Genomic DNA, 17,646 nt, shown 5'->3' on the forward strand with positions numbered 1-17,646 from the left:
TCCAGTCTGGTCGCATGGACCAGGTGCTGAAGAATATGAGGGACTATCGCCTGGACATCTTAGGCGTTAGTGAAATGAGGTGGACGGGGCAAGGGCGCCTCATGGTTAATGGAGCAACTTTTCTGTACTCTGGGAAGCAAGACCACCATTCCCATGGAGTCGGCATCATCCTCTCCAGTAGTGCAGCAAAAGCATTGATTGGATGGAAGCCGGTGAATGAACGGATTATTACAGCAAGGCTCTACACCAGATATGCCAAAGTAACCATCGTACAAGTCTATGCCCCAACCGAAGCTGCCTCAGCGGACGATAAAGACACCTTCTACAACCAGCTCCAGACCGTGCTTGAGGAGATCCCCAGACATGACATCAAAATGCTGATTGGAGACTTCAACGCAAAACTGGATAATGACAGAAGGGGCCTGAATGCCACAGTTGGACCACATGGGTTTGCGAGCTCCACGAACGACAACGGGGAGAGACTGTTGATGCTAACCAGTACCAACGGCCTCAGCATTGGCAACACCTTTTTTGAGCACAAGCGGATCCACAAAGTAACCTGGGTTTAACCTGGTGGCAGGACCCGGAACGAACTGGACTACATCTGCATCAACACAAGGTGGCGCTCGTCATAGCTCGACGTTCGCTCCTACAGAGGTGCGGATGTGGGTTCAGACCACTTCCTTGTGGTGAGTAAAATCAAGCTGAAGCTGAAGAAGGTGAAAAAGGTGCAGCCCAAGAGACCTTACGCGGTGGACAAGCTAAAGAATAAAAACTTCTCTGAACGCTTCTGTGAGGAATTGAGTAGGAAGCTCAAGGTATCACAACACCTTGCAAACATTGAGGACCAGTGGAGTATGTTCTCTTGTGCCATTGCTGACACTGCAGAAGCAGTTATAGGCAGAAAGACAGGTACCAACAAAGAGAGATGGATAACAGACGACACCTGGAAGTTGATTGAGGAAAGGAAAGTGGCTAAGATAAAAAGAGAACAAAAGAGGAGGCTCCGGAGCTGGAGGATGGAAGACGAGGAGTACAGACACTTGGACAGGGCAGTGAAGAAGAGTTGCAGGAAGGATAAAAGACAGTGGCTAGAAGAGAAAAAAAGAAAGGCACAGGAAGCAGCAGAGAACAACGACACGACGACCCTATACAAGATCGTGCGGGAGCTAACCAACTCTAGGAGCAGCCTGGCGTATCAATCAGGAGCAAGGATGGCAGGACACTTCTAAGCGACGAGGAGCAAGAAGCAAGATGGCTGGAACACTTCAGGGAGGTTCTCAACCAACCAATGCCTACCGTGCTCTTCAATTTCGATCAAGAGACACCAGCTCCAGCTCTAAATATTACATCGAAAGAGATATCCGAGACTGAGGTTGCCAGAGCAATCAAGGGCCTTAAGAACAACAAGGCACCGGGACTCGATGAGATAGCTGTCGAGCTGTTGAAACATGGCCAAGATGCTGTTGTGAAGAGCCTTACCCACCTGTTCAACCTGATTTGGCATGCTGAAGAGGTTCCTGTCGACTGGAGATGTGGGGTTATTGTCACGCTTCCCAAGAAGGGAAGCCTCGCAGACTGCAATAACTGGCGGGGCATTACGCTGCTGTCAATTCCCAGCAAGGTATTCTGCAGTGTTCTGCTACATCGCCTTAAAGATGAAGTGGATAACATCTTGAGGGAAGAGCAAGCCGGTTTCAGGAAGGGAAGGTCTTGCGCCGAACAGATCTTTACCCTTCGAAACATCATAGAGCAGTGCCAAGAACTTCAGATACCACTCATGATCAACTATATCTATTTCAAGAAAGCCTTCGACAGCATCCACCGGGAGGCACTGTGGCAGATCGTCCAGCTGTATGGTGTACCCCTCAAGTACATCAACATCTTCAGGTCATGGTACCACAACTCAACCTGTTGTGTCAAAACCAACAGTGGCACAACTGACGATTTTGACATTGTCACTGGTGTAAGACAGGGTTGCATTCTGTCACCCCTACTCTTCATTATCATAATTGACTTTGTGATGAGGAAGTCCATCACAGGAGCAAAAGTTGGCATCAAGTGGGCAGGGAGCAGACTAGCTGACCTGGAATTTGCAGATGATTTGGCCCTGTTAAGTCACACCCAGCCCGCACTCCAGGAGTTGACCAATAATCTGTATGAGCACGGAGTTAAGGTCAGTTTGCGAATTAGCCAGGAAAAGACCAAGGCCATGGCCGTCGGACAGCACCAACACCTTCAACCACTCACTCTACACCAACATGACATAGAGTACATTGACTGCTTCACATATCTTGGGAGTAACATCTCAAATACAGGTGGTGTGGAGAAAGACGTCAACAGTAGACTTGGTAAAGCTGCGGGAGTGTTCCAACCCCTCCGCAACATCTGGTCATCGAAAGCCATCACTACGACCACCAAGCTACGCCTCTATATGTCAGTGGTTATCCCAACAGCGATTTACGCCTGTGAGACATGGATGAAGACAGCCAACATAACCAACAAGTTAGATGTCTTCCATCGGCGTTGCCTGAGATCCATCCTGAGGATCTCATGGAGAGACCACGTCACTAACGAGGAGGTGATGAAGAAGGCAGGAGTGGCTGAACTGTCAGACATTGTCTCTGAAAGGAGAAGGAAAATGATCGGCCACGTACTCCGACTGCCAAGAGAGAGACCGGCAAGTGTGGCCATGGACTGGATGCCAGAGGGTGGAAAGAGGAAGAGAGGTAGGCCAAAGAAGACGTGGAGACAGACTGCCAAAGAAGACCTCAGTGAGATGGGTGTCAGCTGGCATGGAGCAAGAAGGGTCGCCAGTGACCGGACCAAATGGAGGAAACTCGTCGCCCAATGTTCCAAATAGGAACGCGCAGAACTAAATAACTAACTAACTAACTAACTAAGCCATAGCACCTTTATTCAGTCAGTTTATGCTAAAACACGCGAAGAATTTCATTGCAAAAAAACTGAACCAACGCACATTGATGTATCATCAAATTTAGAGCGGAAAAAAAAATCTAGAACTTTGATTTTATTTAAAGTGTCTCACAAATTTCAATTGGCATTGATTTGGAGGTGCATTTAACATAAATATAACATATAACAGACATATTGATGTATGTATTTCCGTATTTGAGAAAAATTGGATGCACATTTTTTGTCTTCATGCATTGCCGAGGTAATTGATCAGGACTCTGTATTGGGAGATATTTAAAACCAAAGACTTAGACTTGGGTGCCCAAAAAAGTGTGATCGGGACATCCCTTTAGACAGGGATGTATTGTGATGCAATGATGAATTCGAATAAACTCATTATGAACAGTCTATGAATGTGTTGCTATGTATATTATCAGAGCAACCCCCCCCCCCCCCACCCTGGCCCTCTTCCGCGCAGAAAATCAGAATGTAGCTAACATTAGGATGAGTGTTGGCATTTTCATATTCTACATTTTTGAAGAAATGTCATTTCAGGGGTTGTAAATAACCATATACGGGGAAAAATAAATAAATAATTTAAGTCTGCAAACAGTCCGTGAGAAGCTGCAAAACAACAGCGAGTCACATAGAGCAACATATTGTTGCTCTTGTTTGTTATTTTATTTTTTTACCTGTACTGTATATGTTTATTGGTCGCTACTTCGCGGATTTTTAAAAAACTTTTTTTTATGAATATGTTTGAAAAAAATCTGTGATACGCTGAAGCCGCTATAAACGAACCGCGAAATAGCGAGGGATCACTGTATACCAAAAATGTCACTAAGTTGTTAAGTCTGAAGAGACAAGTCCTTGCTCGAGGTTGCATCAAAACAAAAACACCACATACACTCGTTAACAAAACTGAATGAGCGTATTACCGAAAAAAAGAACACTGTCCCTTACTGTCAAACATGAAGGAGGCTTTCTTATTTTATAGGGCCCCTTTGCTACATCTGGCCCAGGGTGTCACAAATATCAAAACTATCAAGGTATTTTCCAGCAAAATGTGCTGCCCAGTTTCAGAAAGCTCAGTCTCAGTCGCAGGCCTTGCAAGAGGTTGATGACCCAAAACACACAGCGATTATTGTAATCACATGAACAGCTGGGCTGTTCTGAAATGGTCGTCTATGAGCCCTGATCTAAATCCTTCCTTGTGGAAGTAGCAGAAACATGCCTTCGAGAGAACGCACCCTTCAAACGAGAGAAACCTGGAGTAGTTTGCTCATTAAGAGTAGGCCCAATACCAGCTGAGAGGTGCAGAAGTCTTATTGAAAGTTACAAAAATCATTTACCGTAATTGCAGTAAATGCCTTAACAAAACATTAAGGTCAGGGTTCCACTTCTCACAGTGACCATGATGTCAAAAATGAAACTTAAATTGCACACATGACAACATTTCTGGTACCCCTCTAATTAATGAAAGAAAAAAATAATAATCAAAGAAAAAAACCCTAAAAAAACTTCAGGCGGTTGTTGTTGTGCCTCCCCCCTTCAGTCATGTTATATAGATCTGACACAGCAGCTGTTACATTTTGGTTTGGACAAGCAAGCGTGTGGGCGGAATGTCCCCCGGCACACAACAGGATACTGTCTTCCACTGCGGATGTTTGGTTGAGCGGACAACTGGTTGAATGTTTAGAAACCGTTCAATGCCTAAATTGAACGATTTTACACCACATATCATACCTACTGCAGATAGCATTTTTTTCACGGAATAAAAAAACAGCAATTTTGTATTTTGTGAGATGTGCCGCCAATAACAGAGGGTAGGGCCTCGCTTGCAAAAATTCTGCGAATAGGTGGATTCACAAGTGCCAAAATGTGAATTTGCAGGGAGTCATTGTACTGTTAAAACTCGCAATAACTCAACCGAAGTGTGCAGAACAAACCACAGTATAAAAAAATATATCTACCACTGGAGAATGCTGTCTGATGAAGTTCCAGAGTTCTCATTTTCTGTATTATTTATTAAACGTAATAAAAGATTCATTCTACATGTTGTTCTCATAGAGGTCAATTCAAATAAAAAAAAGATGAGCTGACAGAAAACCCCTCCCTTTTATTCCTTTTATTGCTAACCATCCTTCTCATGGACTGTCATCAATTGCATATGCAGTAAAAATGTCACGAACAATGTTAAATAAAGGAAATTAGAAAAAAAATATGTTCCTGTATTAAAACTTTCAAGTTTTCAGACATAATTTTAGTGTCAGGGTTTGAAATGAATATTGTTTTAGGATCCCAGAAACATAGACAAAAAGAACAAAAAGCGCACCGACAAAGTATAGGGTCAGGCAAAATGATCCAACACATTTGTAGGTTAAATAAATGGCAAATAAAGTAAAGAAACAAAAAAAAAGTGTGTGTATTTTCGAAACGTACATATAATGCCATTCTGTTTCATTATATTTTAAACATCAAGTGGAGTTCTGGTGGTGCGAGGTCGACCGTTTGATTTTCGTTTCAATGCAGATCCAGTAGCTCTGAAGTTGGTAAGTCATTACAAGATCGTGTTTCGAGCAGGTACGCGATCATGTCTACCAAGATTGAAATGCAAATGGGACGCTCGTTGTGTTGCAGTTACAGATTCGTTTGTTTTGATCAACGTTTCCACAACGAAAGTGCCATGCTCACCAGTCCAATTCATGGCAGCAACTGAAAAAGAACCGAAAAAATATACATAAATTATATACATACAAATTATATGTACTGTATTTTTCATTTCATGTAGAATATGAAAAAAAATAATAACACTTTTTGTTTCGTTACTTCATTTGCGTTTTATTTAACCTACAAATGTGTCAGATCGTTTTGCATGACCCTGTATGAACAAAAAACGCTGGTAAAAACGAACCAGGAAAAACAACACATTAACGAAAGTGCTTGCAAAAAGCAAGGACATAGTCTAACTGAAGAAAAAAAAATGAAATGTCCAGAATCCCAAAAAAATAGACAAATGATTAAAACAGATATTACAAAAAAAAACCAAACAAACAGGTATTGAAGGAACAAGCTCGACTTTGACATGAACAAGAATTCTAGAAAATGATCACTTGAGCAATAGCAGCAACAAAGTCAACCATAATCTGACAAACTGCAGGCAATTTGTTGGATTATTCGAATTAAATTGCACCTACTTAAGAGGTGTGTATTTTGGAAAAGGAAATTGGAATTGCTTGTCCACAAATCATTTCTGAAAATGAGTCTGGAAGCCAGCCATTCAGAATTGCGCCAGATTGTGATTGATTGATTTACATGAGACGCTACATTGATTTTTTTTTGGGCAGCTCGACGTGGGAAGATCTGGGGTCAGGCTGTCTTACTACACAAATTCCACAAAGGTTGAATGGAGGTTAGTGGAGCCATCTTGTTTGTTGAAAATGTTTTTCCTTTATTCTTAAGCTCTAAAATTAAGAATGGAGTCTCCCTGTTTCTAACTCTGGTGGGGGTTGTAACAATAGGGATGTTGTTGTTTTCAGGCGTGAAAAGAAATAACACTAGTGTCATCCTTTACAGTAAAATAACCCAGCCCAGGAGTCGGCAACCCAAAGTGTTGAAAGATCCATATTGGACCCAAAAAAAAAAAAAAAGCCCCCAAAAAAATATATATCTTGAGCCGCAAAAAATCTAAAGCCTTATACAAGCCTTCCAATGAAGACAACACATGCTGTATGTAGCTATATTAGCTATATTAGCCTCCTATCAAAATGACTAAGTTGGCTACAAATACTCAATGAGCCTTCGTGATTCAAATGTTTTTCCCCTGCAGTTCATCTGCAGTGCAAGGGTGCCAACCGTTTTTTGACCAAACATCTACTTTTTGATCAACCCATGAACAGATGTCACATACGCATGCCATAATTAGCAAAAGTCAGAACCGCCGCTAAGATGATCGATGTATGGAACACACTTTTGTAGCGTGTTAACCCTCGTAGCTCATGTGCACCATTGAAAAATGTGTCTCTCAGCGCTCCAGATTCCCATTCTTTGCCGGTACCTTCCGTGAATTGTACGTGAAATGCTGTTTTTTGGACAACAGCCAGCTGCCTGGCAGCATTCCGCCCTCCTAATAGAAACCTGTGTCAAAGGTAAATTTTCCATAATATGCCAGCATTTTTCAATTGATGTAACCTTATTATTATTATTTTAAATGCAGGCAAGGCAACCGGAGAACACATTCCCATTTGCAATGCCAACCTGGTCATCAGACAGCAGCTTAAGACAAATCCAAAGAAAAGCAAATTCAAATAAATGAATTGCGGGATCTGATTGTGTCATGTCATACGGTGATGATTATGTTCATACAGCGACATCCCAGTGTGATTTGATTACATGCTGTATTGAGATGTCACAACGTGGATCCTAAGCATCCTCGGTTTGACTGCTCAGATGCTTGCTTGTCCTTTACTTGCTGATCCAGCACGGCTATTCGCGTCTGCAGCTGGTTGACCAGGCGCACCTTATCATACATACTTACCCTGTAATGCTATCCGAGCATGTGTTACCTGATTTCGCAATTCACTTGTCATTTCTTCTGATTTGCCAATGTTGGTCTCGATACAGATTGAGTAAGATGTTGTTTTTGTTTGTTCAGCTGTCGCTCCACTGAGCACTTCATGTACGTGAGCTAGCAACGTAACGTTCAGTTGTTATTTTAGGTTAATTTTCAGTTTGACAGGGAAAACGTGGCTAGTCTGTGGGGCCCGTTTGCTGGAGTGTGATTAGCATTGCAGACAAACTCAAGGCCCCCACACCCCCACCCCCCTCCTCCGTCCCCCATCTCCAATGCTTGATTAAAATTCATCAGTGATGCGTGGGAATTTCACAGCTCAACAATGGTTCTACGTTTCAAGTAGGGCTTAATGATGATGGAAAATAATCAAATTGGGATTTTTTTTTCTCTCAAAGTTGCAATTGCGATTTCATTTGGACAATTTTTTTCACTGTCTTTTTTCGAATATGTTGTTTCAACAATTATTTCGTACATCCATCGATTCATTATTTGGCACCAGTTTGCGGACCGCCAGTCGACTTAGAGTGTGGTCGTAACGCATATTGAGTTTTTTGAGCAGCATATAAATGTGGTGTGCGGCCCAGCTCTGCGGAAGCCTGACATTGAACCTGTTCATTTGAATCAGGTGTGTTGCAACATGGAGACTTGGAAAAATGCAGGACAGCGGCCCTCCAGGACCTGAGTTTGACACCTATGTTTTAGGGAGTTAATGGCTAGAGAAGGGGTGGCCAACAAGTCAGAGACGAAGAGACATTTTTTTTACTGTGTTACAGCAAGGAGCCACGTCATACACATGGGCACACATAAACATCACCTGATCCCTTCCTCACACACACACACACACACACACACACTCCCACCACTCGCGGTCGAGTTGGGACCAGTTTGCTGGCTCCCGGTCGATTGCGATCGACGAATTGAGCACCCCTGTCCCTAGGTGTGAGTGTGAGTGCGAATGGTTGTTCTTCTATGTGTACAATTGGCTGGCAACCAGTTCAGGGTCTACCCCACCTACTGCCCGAAGACAGCTAGGATGTGCTCCAGCACCCCTCACAACCCTTGTGAGGATAAAGTGGATCGGAAAATGGATTGATGGATGGATCGATATAAATGTGGTGCATAAAAGAAACACAAAATAGAATGCAAAGTCTTTATTGTCATGCACTATGGTGCAGATGCATCAAATTTGAGCTTATGAAAACGTAAAAGCATAATATTAATGACATGTACATTATTATTAACTGCCAGATGAGAATAAATGTTGCTACAAAATTTTGCGGCGAAATGGCCGACATAGCCTCTCCATAGGCGGGTGCCTTGCATGGGCAATGGGGGAGTGAGGGAAAGACACAGAACAGCTTCATGACTCGCTGGGGAGATGAGCAAAAAAGAGAAAGACTGCCTTAAAAAGACCAAAAAAACCTGCCTTTGATGATTCAATGTTGCAATGGTTCAAACGTCTCGCCGCATGTAGAAACACTGGTCAATGTTTTCAAATGAAAAGTTCAACATAGGCAGTGGTCCAGTGGTTAGCATGTCGACCTCACAGTGCAGAGGTTGTGGGTTTGATCCCAGCTCCGGCGTTTTTGTGTGGGAGTTTGCATGTTCTCCCCGGGCCTGCGTGGGTTTTCTCCGGGTGATCCGGTTTCCTCCCACATTCCAAAATCATGCATGGCAGGCTGATTGAACACTCGAAATTGTCCCTAGGTGTGAGCGCGGATGGTTGTTCGTCTCTGTGTGCCCTACGATTGGCTAGCAACTGGTTCAGGGTGCCCCCCGCCGAAGATGCCTGGGATAGGCTCCAGACCCCCCGCAACCCTTGTGAGGATAAAGCGGTTCCGAAAATGGATTAATGAATGGATGGAAGTTCAATATAATGGGAGCCACACCACAGAGTTGGCTGCTGGTGGGATTCCTTTGTCTTGAAAATGTCACTTCGGAGGACATTTCCAGCACCATCGGAAATGTGATGAGCTGACACACACAGAGCTATGGAGATGTGGCCGCCATACTGAATGTAGCAAGTTCCCACTGAATGTATGACATACTGTCATGTTCCTGTTCTTTGCCTTGCCAGCAGGTGGCAGACTGTGTGTACTTGTTGGTTGCACACCTGCTGCCAATCTTGCACTTTGTGAACTCTGTATTTAAGACACCAAACTGTCTGTTGGTTGTCTGAGTATTGTTCTTACCTTGCTGCTTTCCTTGCTCATAGACCTTTGCTATAGACCTCGTCGTATTTGCTGTTGATCTCTCGGTACCATTGATTTTGGAAGTATTGTTTTTGTTTTTGTGAATTGGCTTTTGCTGCGTGTGTTTGATACGTTGTTTTTTGTTTGTAGCGTCGGGTTTGTTTTCCTTCCTTGCCTTTAGTGCAAACACTTTTAGTTATTGTTTAGTTTTTTTGTGCTCCCTGGCCCTTTTTTGACCAGCGCTTTATGTGCCTACTTTGTCGTTGCGATTTTTGTATAGTAAATATTTTTGTTACGGAGTCCTTGTCAGGAGTCTACAAGTTTTGGGATCCAAAACATTATTCGGTTCGACCGAAACGTGACACATACATGGTGAATGTGTTGGTGTAAAGCCACCAATACATCTCGCAGCATCTGGCACGCCTATTCAAGTTCAGTTTTGAGTGATTTTGATTTTAATATTCTGAACAGTCCTACGGATGATGGTTGCGGTGAGTGATTATAATTCAAGTCACTTCACCCCTGCTGTACTTTCCTATTTTGTTGCGGGGGTTTTGTGGAGGAGTTCAGGGCGACTCAAATGCAGGGAAGCAGGCGGGTGAGGCAGGAGTTCTCTCAAAAAGTATTTAAGCAGGGATGAGATTTTTCCGCTTTTTGTCAGAATTCCACTTTCTTTCCAGTCAAAATGGACCTTTTTTATATTGTACCAAATCCATTGAGAAAATATTAGGGGGCGGGGGGAAGGGTCTGGTGTTATTTCTGGGCTGCTGGATTTACTTGTCTTCGGCAGACTTGGGACCCGCTGATTTTCAGATTTTTTTTAGCCACTTTCGTCCCTGTTAAGCCTTTCAGGGACAGCGTTCACTACGGTAGACAGCTTATGTTATGAGGTTACACAGTGCACAGTGGGTTAATTAAAAAACGTAATAAAGAAAAACAAACAGTTTGAAATATAATAATCATAGACTTAAATAAACAAAAGTCCCCCCAAACAACAACATTCAAAGTCACAAAAAAATACAATTAAACACCATGACATGACAACCGAAACAATGAAGCGACAAAGACTGGAAAAAAAAAACAGGGAACTAAGTACAATACAAGCAAATTGATGAGACCACAGGGACCTGGACAAGACACCAGCGGTTGGAGGGAACTGATTGGTTTACACAAGGGACCGGGCTGAAGAGAACGAGTGGAAAAAAAAAACGAATGAGCATGACATGTAAAAGGCACACAAGGAAACAAGACAAAACACAAAACAACACTCAATTTTATCTAAACCCTTATTTTTGAATTGATTATTTAGTGCCAATTGAACCATATTAAGTCACCTGGACAAACCATGTACCTCATATAAACGTTTGTTAATACCACAACAGCGATATTCTGGGGATGGAAAATTGTGCATATACATGCACACAATTCACTAAACGCAGTCTGGGGTTCGATGAGAAGCCTCATATTTTGCATCTTAGCCATCACGGGTATACTTCTAAGGCCTTTACATTTACACAAGACGATCTACTGCGCCTGTCAATCTTTTAACAAGAACGAATGAGAAAAACGAAACAGTTGTATTCATCATTAACTGTACACTATTTATCCTTCTCGTGTAAAAATAAATATACATCTGTTTGAAATATTTTCATGATCATGTTTATTTATTTCATTGTGACAGCGGACATTAATGAACACGACAATAAACAGTGTAAATGCGCGGGATTTAGCATAAATGCTAGTTTTCAGCCGTTAACATAAAATAACAAAATAACAAAACACAACACATAAATGAGACACGGACAGTCATGTAATCTGAGCCACTTTTTCTGCATACGCTTTGTTGTTTGAAGCAGTTCTATATGAAAGAGGTGAAGTGTCCATTCACCAGTCGATCAGAGACATCATGTTCAAAATCTGCACACGTTGGTAACAAGCTAAGTTTCAAAGTCAACAAGAAGCTGGAGCATCCACTGATGAAAAAAAGAGGTTGGTTCAGTTCTCATGTCCCATGTAAATCCGTTTCAATTCCAAGCGGCGACTCTCAGTTCCAAATACACATCCTCAACTCTGCAAGCCATGCATCAAACCGCAGAGCGCAGATTGTCCAACAGTGAAGACATCTCCGCTAAACAAAACGGGGCTGTGAAAAATGCTACCCATGACAGGCGCAAAAGACACAAGCGCCCCGAGGCTGTCCAGCGGCGCCAACTTCCCTCCCAATGAAAATCAGTGCACGCATGCTGCCGAGAAGGTGCAACCCCCAAGCACAGATTCTTCTCATTTGAAGAATGTCGCTGCCAAAACCGCTGAAAACAGTCCACATCGGACCCACACGAAGTAACAACAAACACCATGTGATGAAGCAAAAGACAACAACAACACCACAAAAAAAAAAGCACACATGTTACTGATGCCTACTCGGGCGCCTTTTTAATATCCACGTCATATCATATTTACATTTTTTTCTTCTTTCAGCTGAGCGGTCGAGCGACACCCTAGTGCCCTCTGTTGTTGCCACTATTTAAAACGCTCTCAAAAAATATAGAAAACTATTTCATTTCAAATATATGTGGGTAATTTACCCTTTTGCTTTATTGGTTGTGTGATGTGTATCTATTTCCTCATCATTTCTGATCCGACGACACAGTTCACAGTTGCTGATCCCCCAGCAAAATTACAAGGTGGGCACATTACTTCAACGTTAACACAGAGAAAGCTGACACAGCAGGGGATCATTGAGACCAGTGCAATTAGAGGATTAGTAAGGGTCACACCAATTTCCTTTCTTCTCACCCTAATTAAACAAGCCTGGACAAAATACACAAGAGAATAATGTGCAAATCTGCGAAAGGCCAGCAAGTGGTTTGTTTCACTCTGAGAGGGGCCATAAAAAGTACACTGTTTAGCTAGAGTGAAAATCAACCACATTTGGAAATAAACTTTGTTCACACAAGACATGGAAACTATCTTAATATTGTCAGTGTTGTCATATTGCTGTTTGAGAATAAAAAAGGTGGTGGCGTATGTAATCGTCTTCCTCACAGTCCTCAGGCCTGAGTTTTGAATCTCAGTGTCTGCTTCTTTTGCTGACACTTACCATTGTTTGCTCCTCATTTTAAAAAAAAGGCACCAAACGTGTCAAAACAATACCTTGGAAAAAATGCATGAACATAAATAGAATGATGGGCACATTTCATGCTGCTATGCAAAACTTAAGATGCAGAAAAAAATTAACTTGTAAAAACTCATTGGTGTGGAACATTGGTAGGGCCGTCACAAACTAAAAAAACAAACACCAAAACAATTGGAATCTTTTTTTTAAGATTGTTCCATTGATCAATCAGATAATTGGAGAATATTGTATGGTATAATGGTTCTTAGACACTTTAAATCAGTGGTTCTTAACCTTGTTAGAGGTACCGAACCCAGCCAGTGCATATGCACATTCACTGAACCCTTCATGAGTGAAAGATGATGTGTTTTTACAAATTCAAGATATAAAAAAACATATTTATTAAAAACAGAAAAAAGTAAACACAATTAGGATAAGTATAAAGTACAAGTATTTTAATTGTGCCTAAAATAAACCAGCCAGTGATGGCCCAGGGGGCTTGTCATAACTAATTTAATCAGAATCAAAATCATCTTTATTGGCCAAGTATGTATGACACACAAGGAATTTGTGGGCTCCACTGATATCATCATAAACAAGGACATGACAAGTATGCAAAGACATTCCATAATGTAAGAGTATCGTTATGCGGTGGTACCACCCAATGACAGCTGTGAGACAATGTGCAAAGTATCAAGCAAAGCTAAAGTGATCAGTGGTAGAATATAATACTAGAGTACAACAGTTGTGTAGTTGGTGCAGAAAATCATTGTACCATTTCAAAGTGACCAGTAGCAGTATTTGTAGTACAACAAGTGTGCAATTGTGCAGATGTCCTTGAGCGCTTTAAAGTGGCTGGTGCTGTGGAATGTAGATCAGTGACAGTGGTTCAAATGAGTACAGAGCTGGAGCTACAATGAGTATAGCGGTAATGCTGTTCCACAGGGTTTGCAAAATTGCAAAGAGCCACTATACAGGTAGATTTGGATGACTGTTTAGGGCATAGATGTCAAACTCAGGTCCTGAACCTGTTCATTTGAATCAGGTGTGCTGCAACAGGGAGACTTGGAAAACATGCAGGACAGTGGTCCTCCAGGACCTGAGTTTGACACCTATTGTTTAGGGAGTTAATAGCTAGAGAAGGAGCAGGCAACAAGTCAGAGACGAAGAGACAATTTTTTTACTGTGTTACAGCAAGGAGTCACGTCATACACATGGGCACACATAAACATCACCTGATCCCTTCCTCACACACACACACACACACACACACTCCCACCACTCGCGGTCGAGTTGGGACCAGTTCACTGGCTCCCGGTCGATTGCGATCGACGAATTGAGCATGCCTGTCTTAAAATTTGAGGTGATTCGCTGACAAGCTTAGCGCTTAGCTCCGTTGTATGCGCATGAGCGGTGACGTAGAGGGCAAAATTCAGCTGTCATCTGACTGGTTGCCCTGTATGTCAATCAGGTAACAGGATTGATGATAGGCTGACATTGTAAATTCCACTGTACTTAGCGCTGTTGTTTGAATAACCTTTTCGACGCTTGTCATATTAAAGCCCGAGAGCCGCATTGAACCAACCAAAGAGCCACATGCGGCTCGTGAGCCACGGTTTGGCCACCCCTGGGAGAGGGAAGAAGCTGTTTGAGTGACTGCTGGATTTGGTGCGAATGAATCGGTAGTGCTTGCCTGAGGGGAGTAGCTGAAAAAGGTGGTGGGCAGGCTGTGGGGGGGTCCAGTAGGATTTTCCGTGTCCTTGTATTGATTCTTGCGGTGTGCAAGTCCTCAAGAGTGGGTAGAGGGGTGCAACTGTCCGTTGCAGTCGGATTTTGTCCTTTTTCGTGGTGGCCCCAAACCAAACCGTGATCGAACAACACAGGATTGATTTGATGACTGCTGTGTAGAACTGTCTTAGCACCTCCTCTGGCAGGCCATGCTTCCTCAGCAGCCTCAAGAAGTACATCCACTGATGGGCCTTTTTCAGGATGGAGTTGGTGTTGACCTCCCACTTCATGTCCTGGGAGACTGTGAATCCCAATAACTTTATCCCAATAACAGCGAAGGTCTCGGCGGTTGACAAAGGCCAGTTGGATAGTGTGAAGTGCAGTTGTGGACAAGGATGTTTCCTGAAGTCCACGATCATCTCTACCGTGCTGTGTGTGTTCAGCTCCAGGTAGTGTTGGCTTCACCACTGATGTCTTATTATCTGCTTGATGACTCTGCACATTGTCACACAGCAGTCATTGGGTGGAACAACTGCACAATGGTACCCTTACGTGATGGAAAGTCTTTCGATACTTGTATTAGCGTAGTTGCTTGTTATTGCAATACCGGTGTAGCCTCTACTACAGGAGACAAATTCCTTGTGTGCTCTATCTACATAATTGGTCAATAAAGATGAGTCTGATTCTGAAAATCGTTGTCCATCAATTTGATAATAATTAGTTGTCATTTCATTTTGACACCCATTGAAATAAACAGCTTGGCATCAACCTGAACAAACCTAAATAGGATAATGAAAAGATAAAGACAGACACACAAATCTCCCCTCGCTCCCCATTTCCTCCTCCCAGCCCTCGCGGTCGACTTGGGACCAGTCTGCTGGCTCCCTGTCCATCACGATCGACGTACAGGTATTGGACACCCCTGTGTTACAGTATAATGATTTCTACCTGTTTGTGCAGTGTGTTTATTTATTGTGCTTTTATTTACAATAACAGTCATTTACTAAATATGAGATGAATTCTGGCAAGTTTTGTATCGCCTTTGGATACATGTTAGACACCACATGCAAATTTACTTGACTGGCCTTAGATCAGCCACTTGTTTTAATCATCCTACATAATTGTCTTATTGCCAGCAAGATACAAATATCAGTAAGAATAGATGTTGTGCATATTAGACTTCCTGAGCCAGCTCCAGAATAAAATAAATTACAGGAACAGTTTGCATAACACAAATCATCCTGATTTGTTGCATGGTAATAAAACCAGCTTCTGATTACTTGTTATGTTTGGGTTGGGAGGAAAGGGAGTGCTGATTGTCATACATTTGGGAGGGCTGGATTGTTGAGCACAAATGAGGCCATACAGTAAGTGCACAGATAAACAAGTCGTTTGTTCTGGTCGGGAGGGAACAGAGCGCCACCTCCCTCCCTCCTTCCCCCAGAGAAAACACCTGCTACACGAACGTCACCGCTGGGTTGATTCCATCCGCATTCTGAGTTGCATTCTTAATGCGCATGCCGCCGTCTACAGCACTTGAAAGAACATGAATCCCATTTAAAGCAGCAGTCTGGCCTTTGTATTTCCCGTTGGAGAGCCGGTGGCCTCTCGGCTGTCCTATTGTGTGGACACGCACTTTATGTGTGAGAGCACACTTCTTGCCGAGGGGCAACACATCTGCTTGATGGCCACAGCCTTGCTGCTTGTTAACGATGAACGTGTTAGATTGTCGTCATCAGGTCTGGGGGAGTTGGCAGGTGGTGGCCACTCATTCCTCCATATTAATGCACTCATTCCTTCACTCTGAGATTTGGAGCCTAACAGGCTGATGTTGAACACCCATATTCATACACAGTATAGGCATTTGGAACTTATCCTGAAATGCATTTTGGTGTATGATCGTTGTAAAAATAGGCATGTGTTCACGTTTCTCAGTCTGGTTAAAACAGTTGTTCTCAATTATTTTCTGTCATGCCCCCCCAAGGAAAAGGAAAACATCTCGTGCACCCCCCCCAACCCCCGCACGGCTATAAATAGCATCATTCGTCTATAAAATTGCTATAAGTACACCTTTGCATTACACTGTATCCTTATTCACGTATAAGAGAATAAAAAAGAAAGAAATATGGACCACATGAGCACATTTTGCAATGCACAGCTTTGCAGCGAGGTTTGAAGCAGGACACAGCAACTCTCGGCTCCTGCTCAATGTGTAGCCGGGACCTGTATTTTAGTTTACTGAAGTAGCAGTCACACAGCGGCATGATTGTTGGCAATATTCGGTACGTTTTCGCTGACAAAAAACTCAAGCAGCTTATCAGCGTGATTGGGGTGTAATGTCTTTAAGTGACGCCTTAATTTATTTGGCTTCATGCCGTCTGATAGTAAAACTTTTAGACACGGTAAGCACATCAATCTTTCCTCGTCTGCCACTGCAGTCAGATTGAAGTCTAGCGCGACATACGCCTTGTCATATTTCCTCTCTGAGAATGCTCCCTGCGCAAACGCTGCCAATGAGAGCGCCACTGCCCCCTAACGTAGTGGAGGTGCAACTGCAAGTTATTTTAGAACAGCGCGCCCCACTATTTGCCCCACTATTTGGGAAACACTGGGTTAAAATAATGTTTGGGTGTGAATGAATATACTGTCACGGGCCAGTGGTCCTTTGGTTAGCGCGTCAACCTCACAGAGCAGTGGTGCAGGGTTCAATTCTAGCTTTGGCCTTCCTGTGTGGAGTTTGCATGTTCTCCCAGGGCCTGCTTGGGTTTTCTTCGGGTACTCTGGTTTCCTCCCACATAGCAAAAATATGCATGGAAGGGTAATGGAACACTCTAAATCACAGGTGTCAAACCCAAGGCCCGGGTCCCAGATGTGGCTCGCCGCATCATTTTACGTGGCCCGCGAAAATCAAAGATGGCAACTTCCACGATGCTTGCTAAAATCTGGACCAAAAGTTTAAATTTTCACATGTAATAAATCAGTGGCATGTTGAAAAGCATTTTCTTGTTACTCAACTCCTCATTCAGTTACTTACGCAATAATTTAATAAAACGTTATTCTTGACTTTTTTATATAGTTTCAGTCATAACGGCCATCCTAGGGAAATGGTAATTATAATGTGG

At 42.9% G+C, this 17,646-nt stretch overlaps 2 protein-coding genes across 4 annotated transcripts in view; both read left to right on the forward strand.

Moving 5' to 3' along the window:
• Nucleotides 1–17,646, forward strand: part of lingo2b (leucine rich repeat and Ig domain containing 2b) — a 62,373-nt gene that overhangs the window by 6,584 nt on the left and 38,143 nt on the right. The gene's annotated exons all lie outside the window — the stretch shown is intronic.
• c9orf72 (C9orf72-SMCR8 complex subunit) overlaps nucleotides 1–17,646 on the forward strand; it is a 95,990-nt gene that overhangs the window by 1,324 nt on the left and 77,020 nt on the right. The window lies entirely within an intron of this gene.

The sequence above is a fragment of the Hippocampus zosterae genome, chromosome 14, assembly GCF_025434085.1.
Source record: "Hippocampus zosterae strain Florida chromosome 14, ASM2543408v3, whole genome shotgun sequence".
NCBI classification, from domain to species: Eukaryota; Metazoa; Chordata; class Actinopteri; order Syngnathiformes; family Syngnathidae; genus Hippocampus; species Hippocampus zosterae.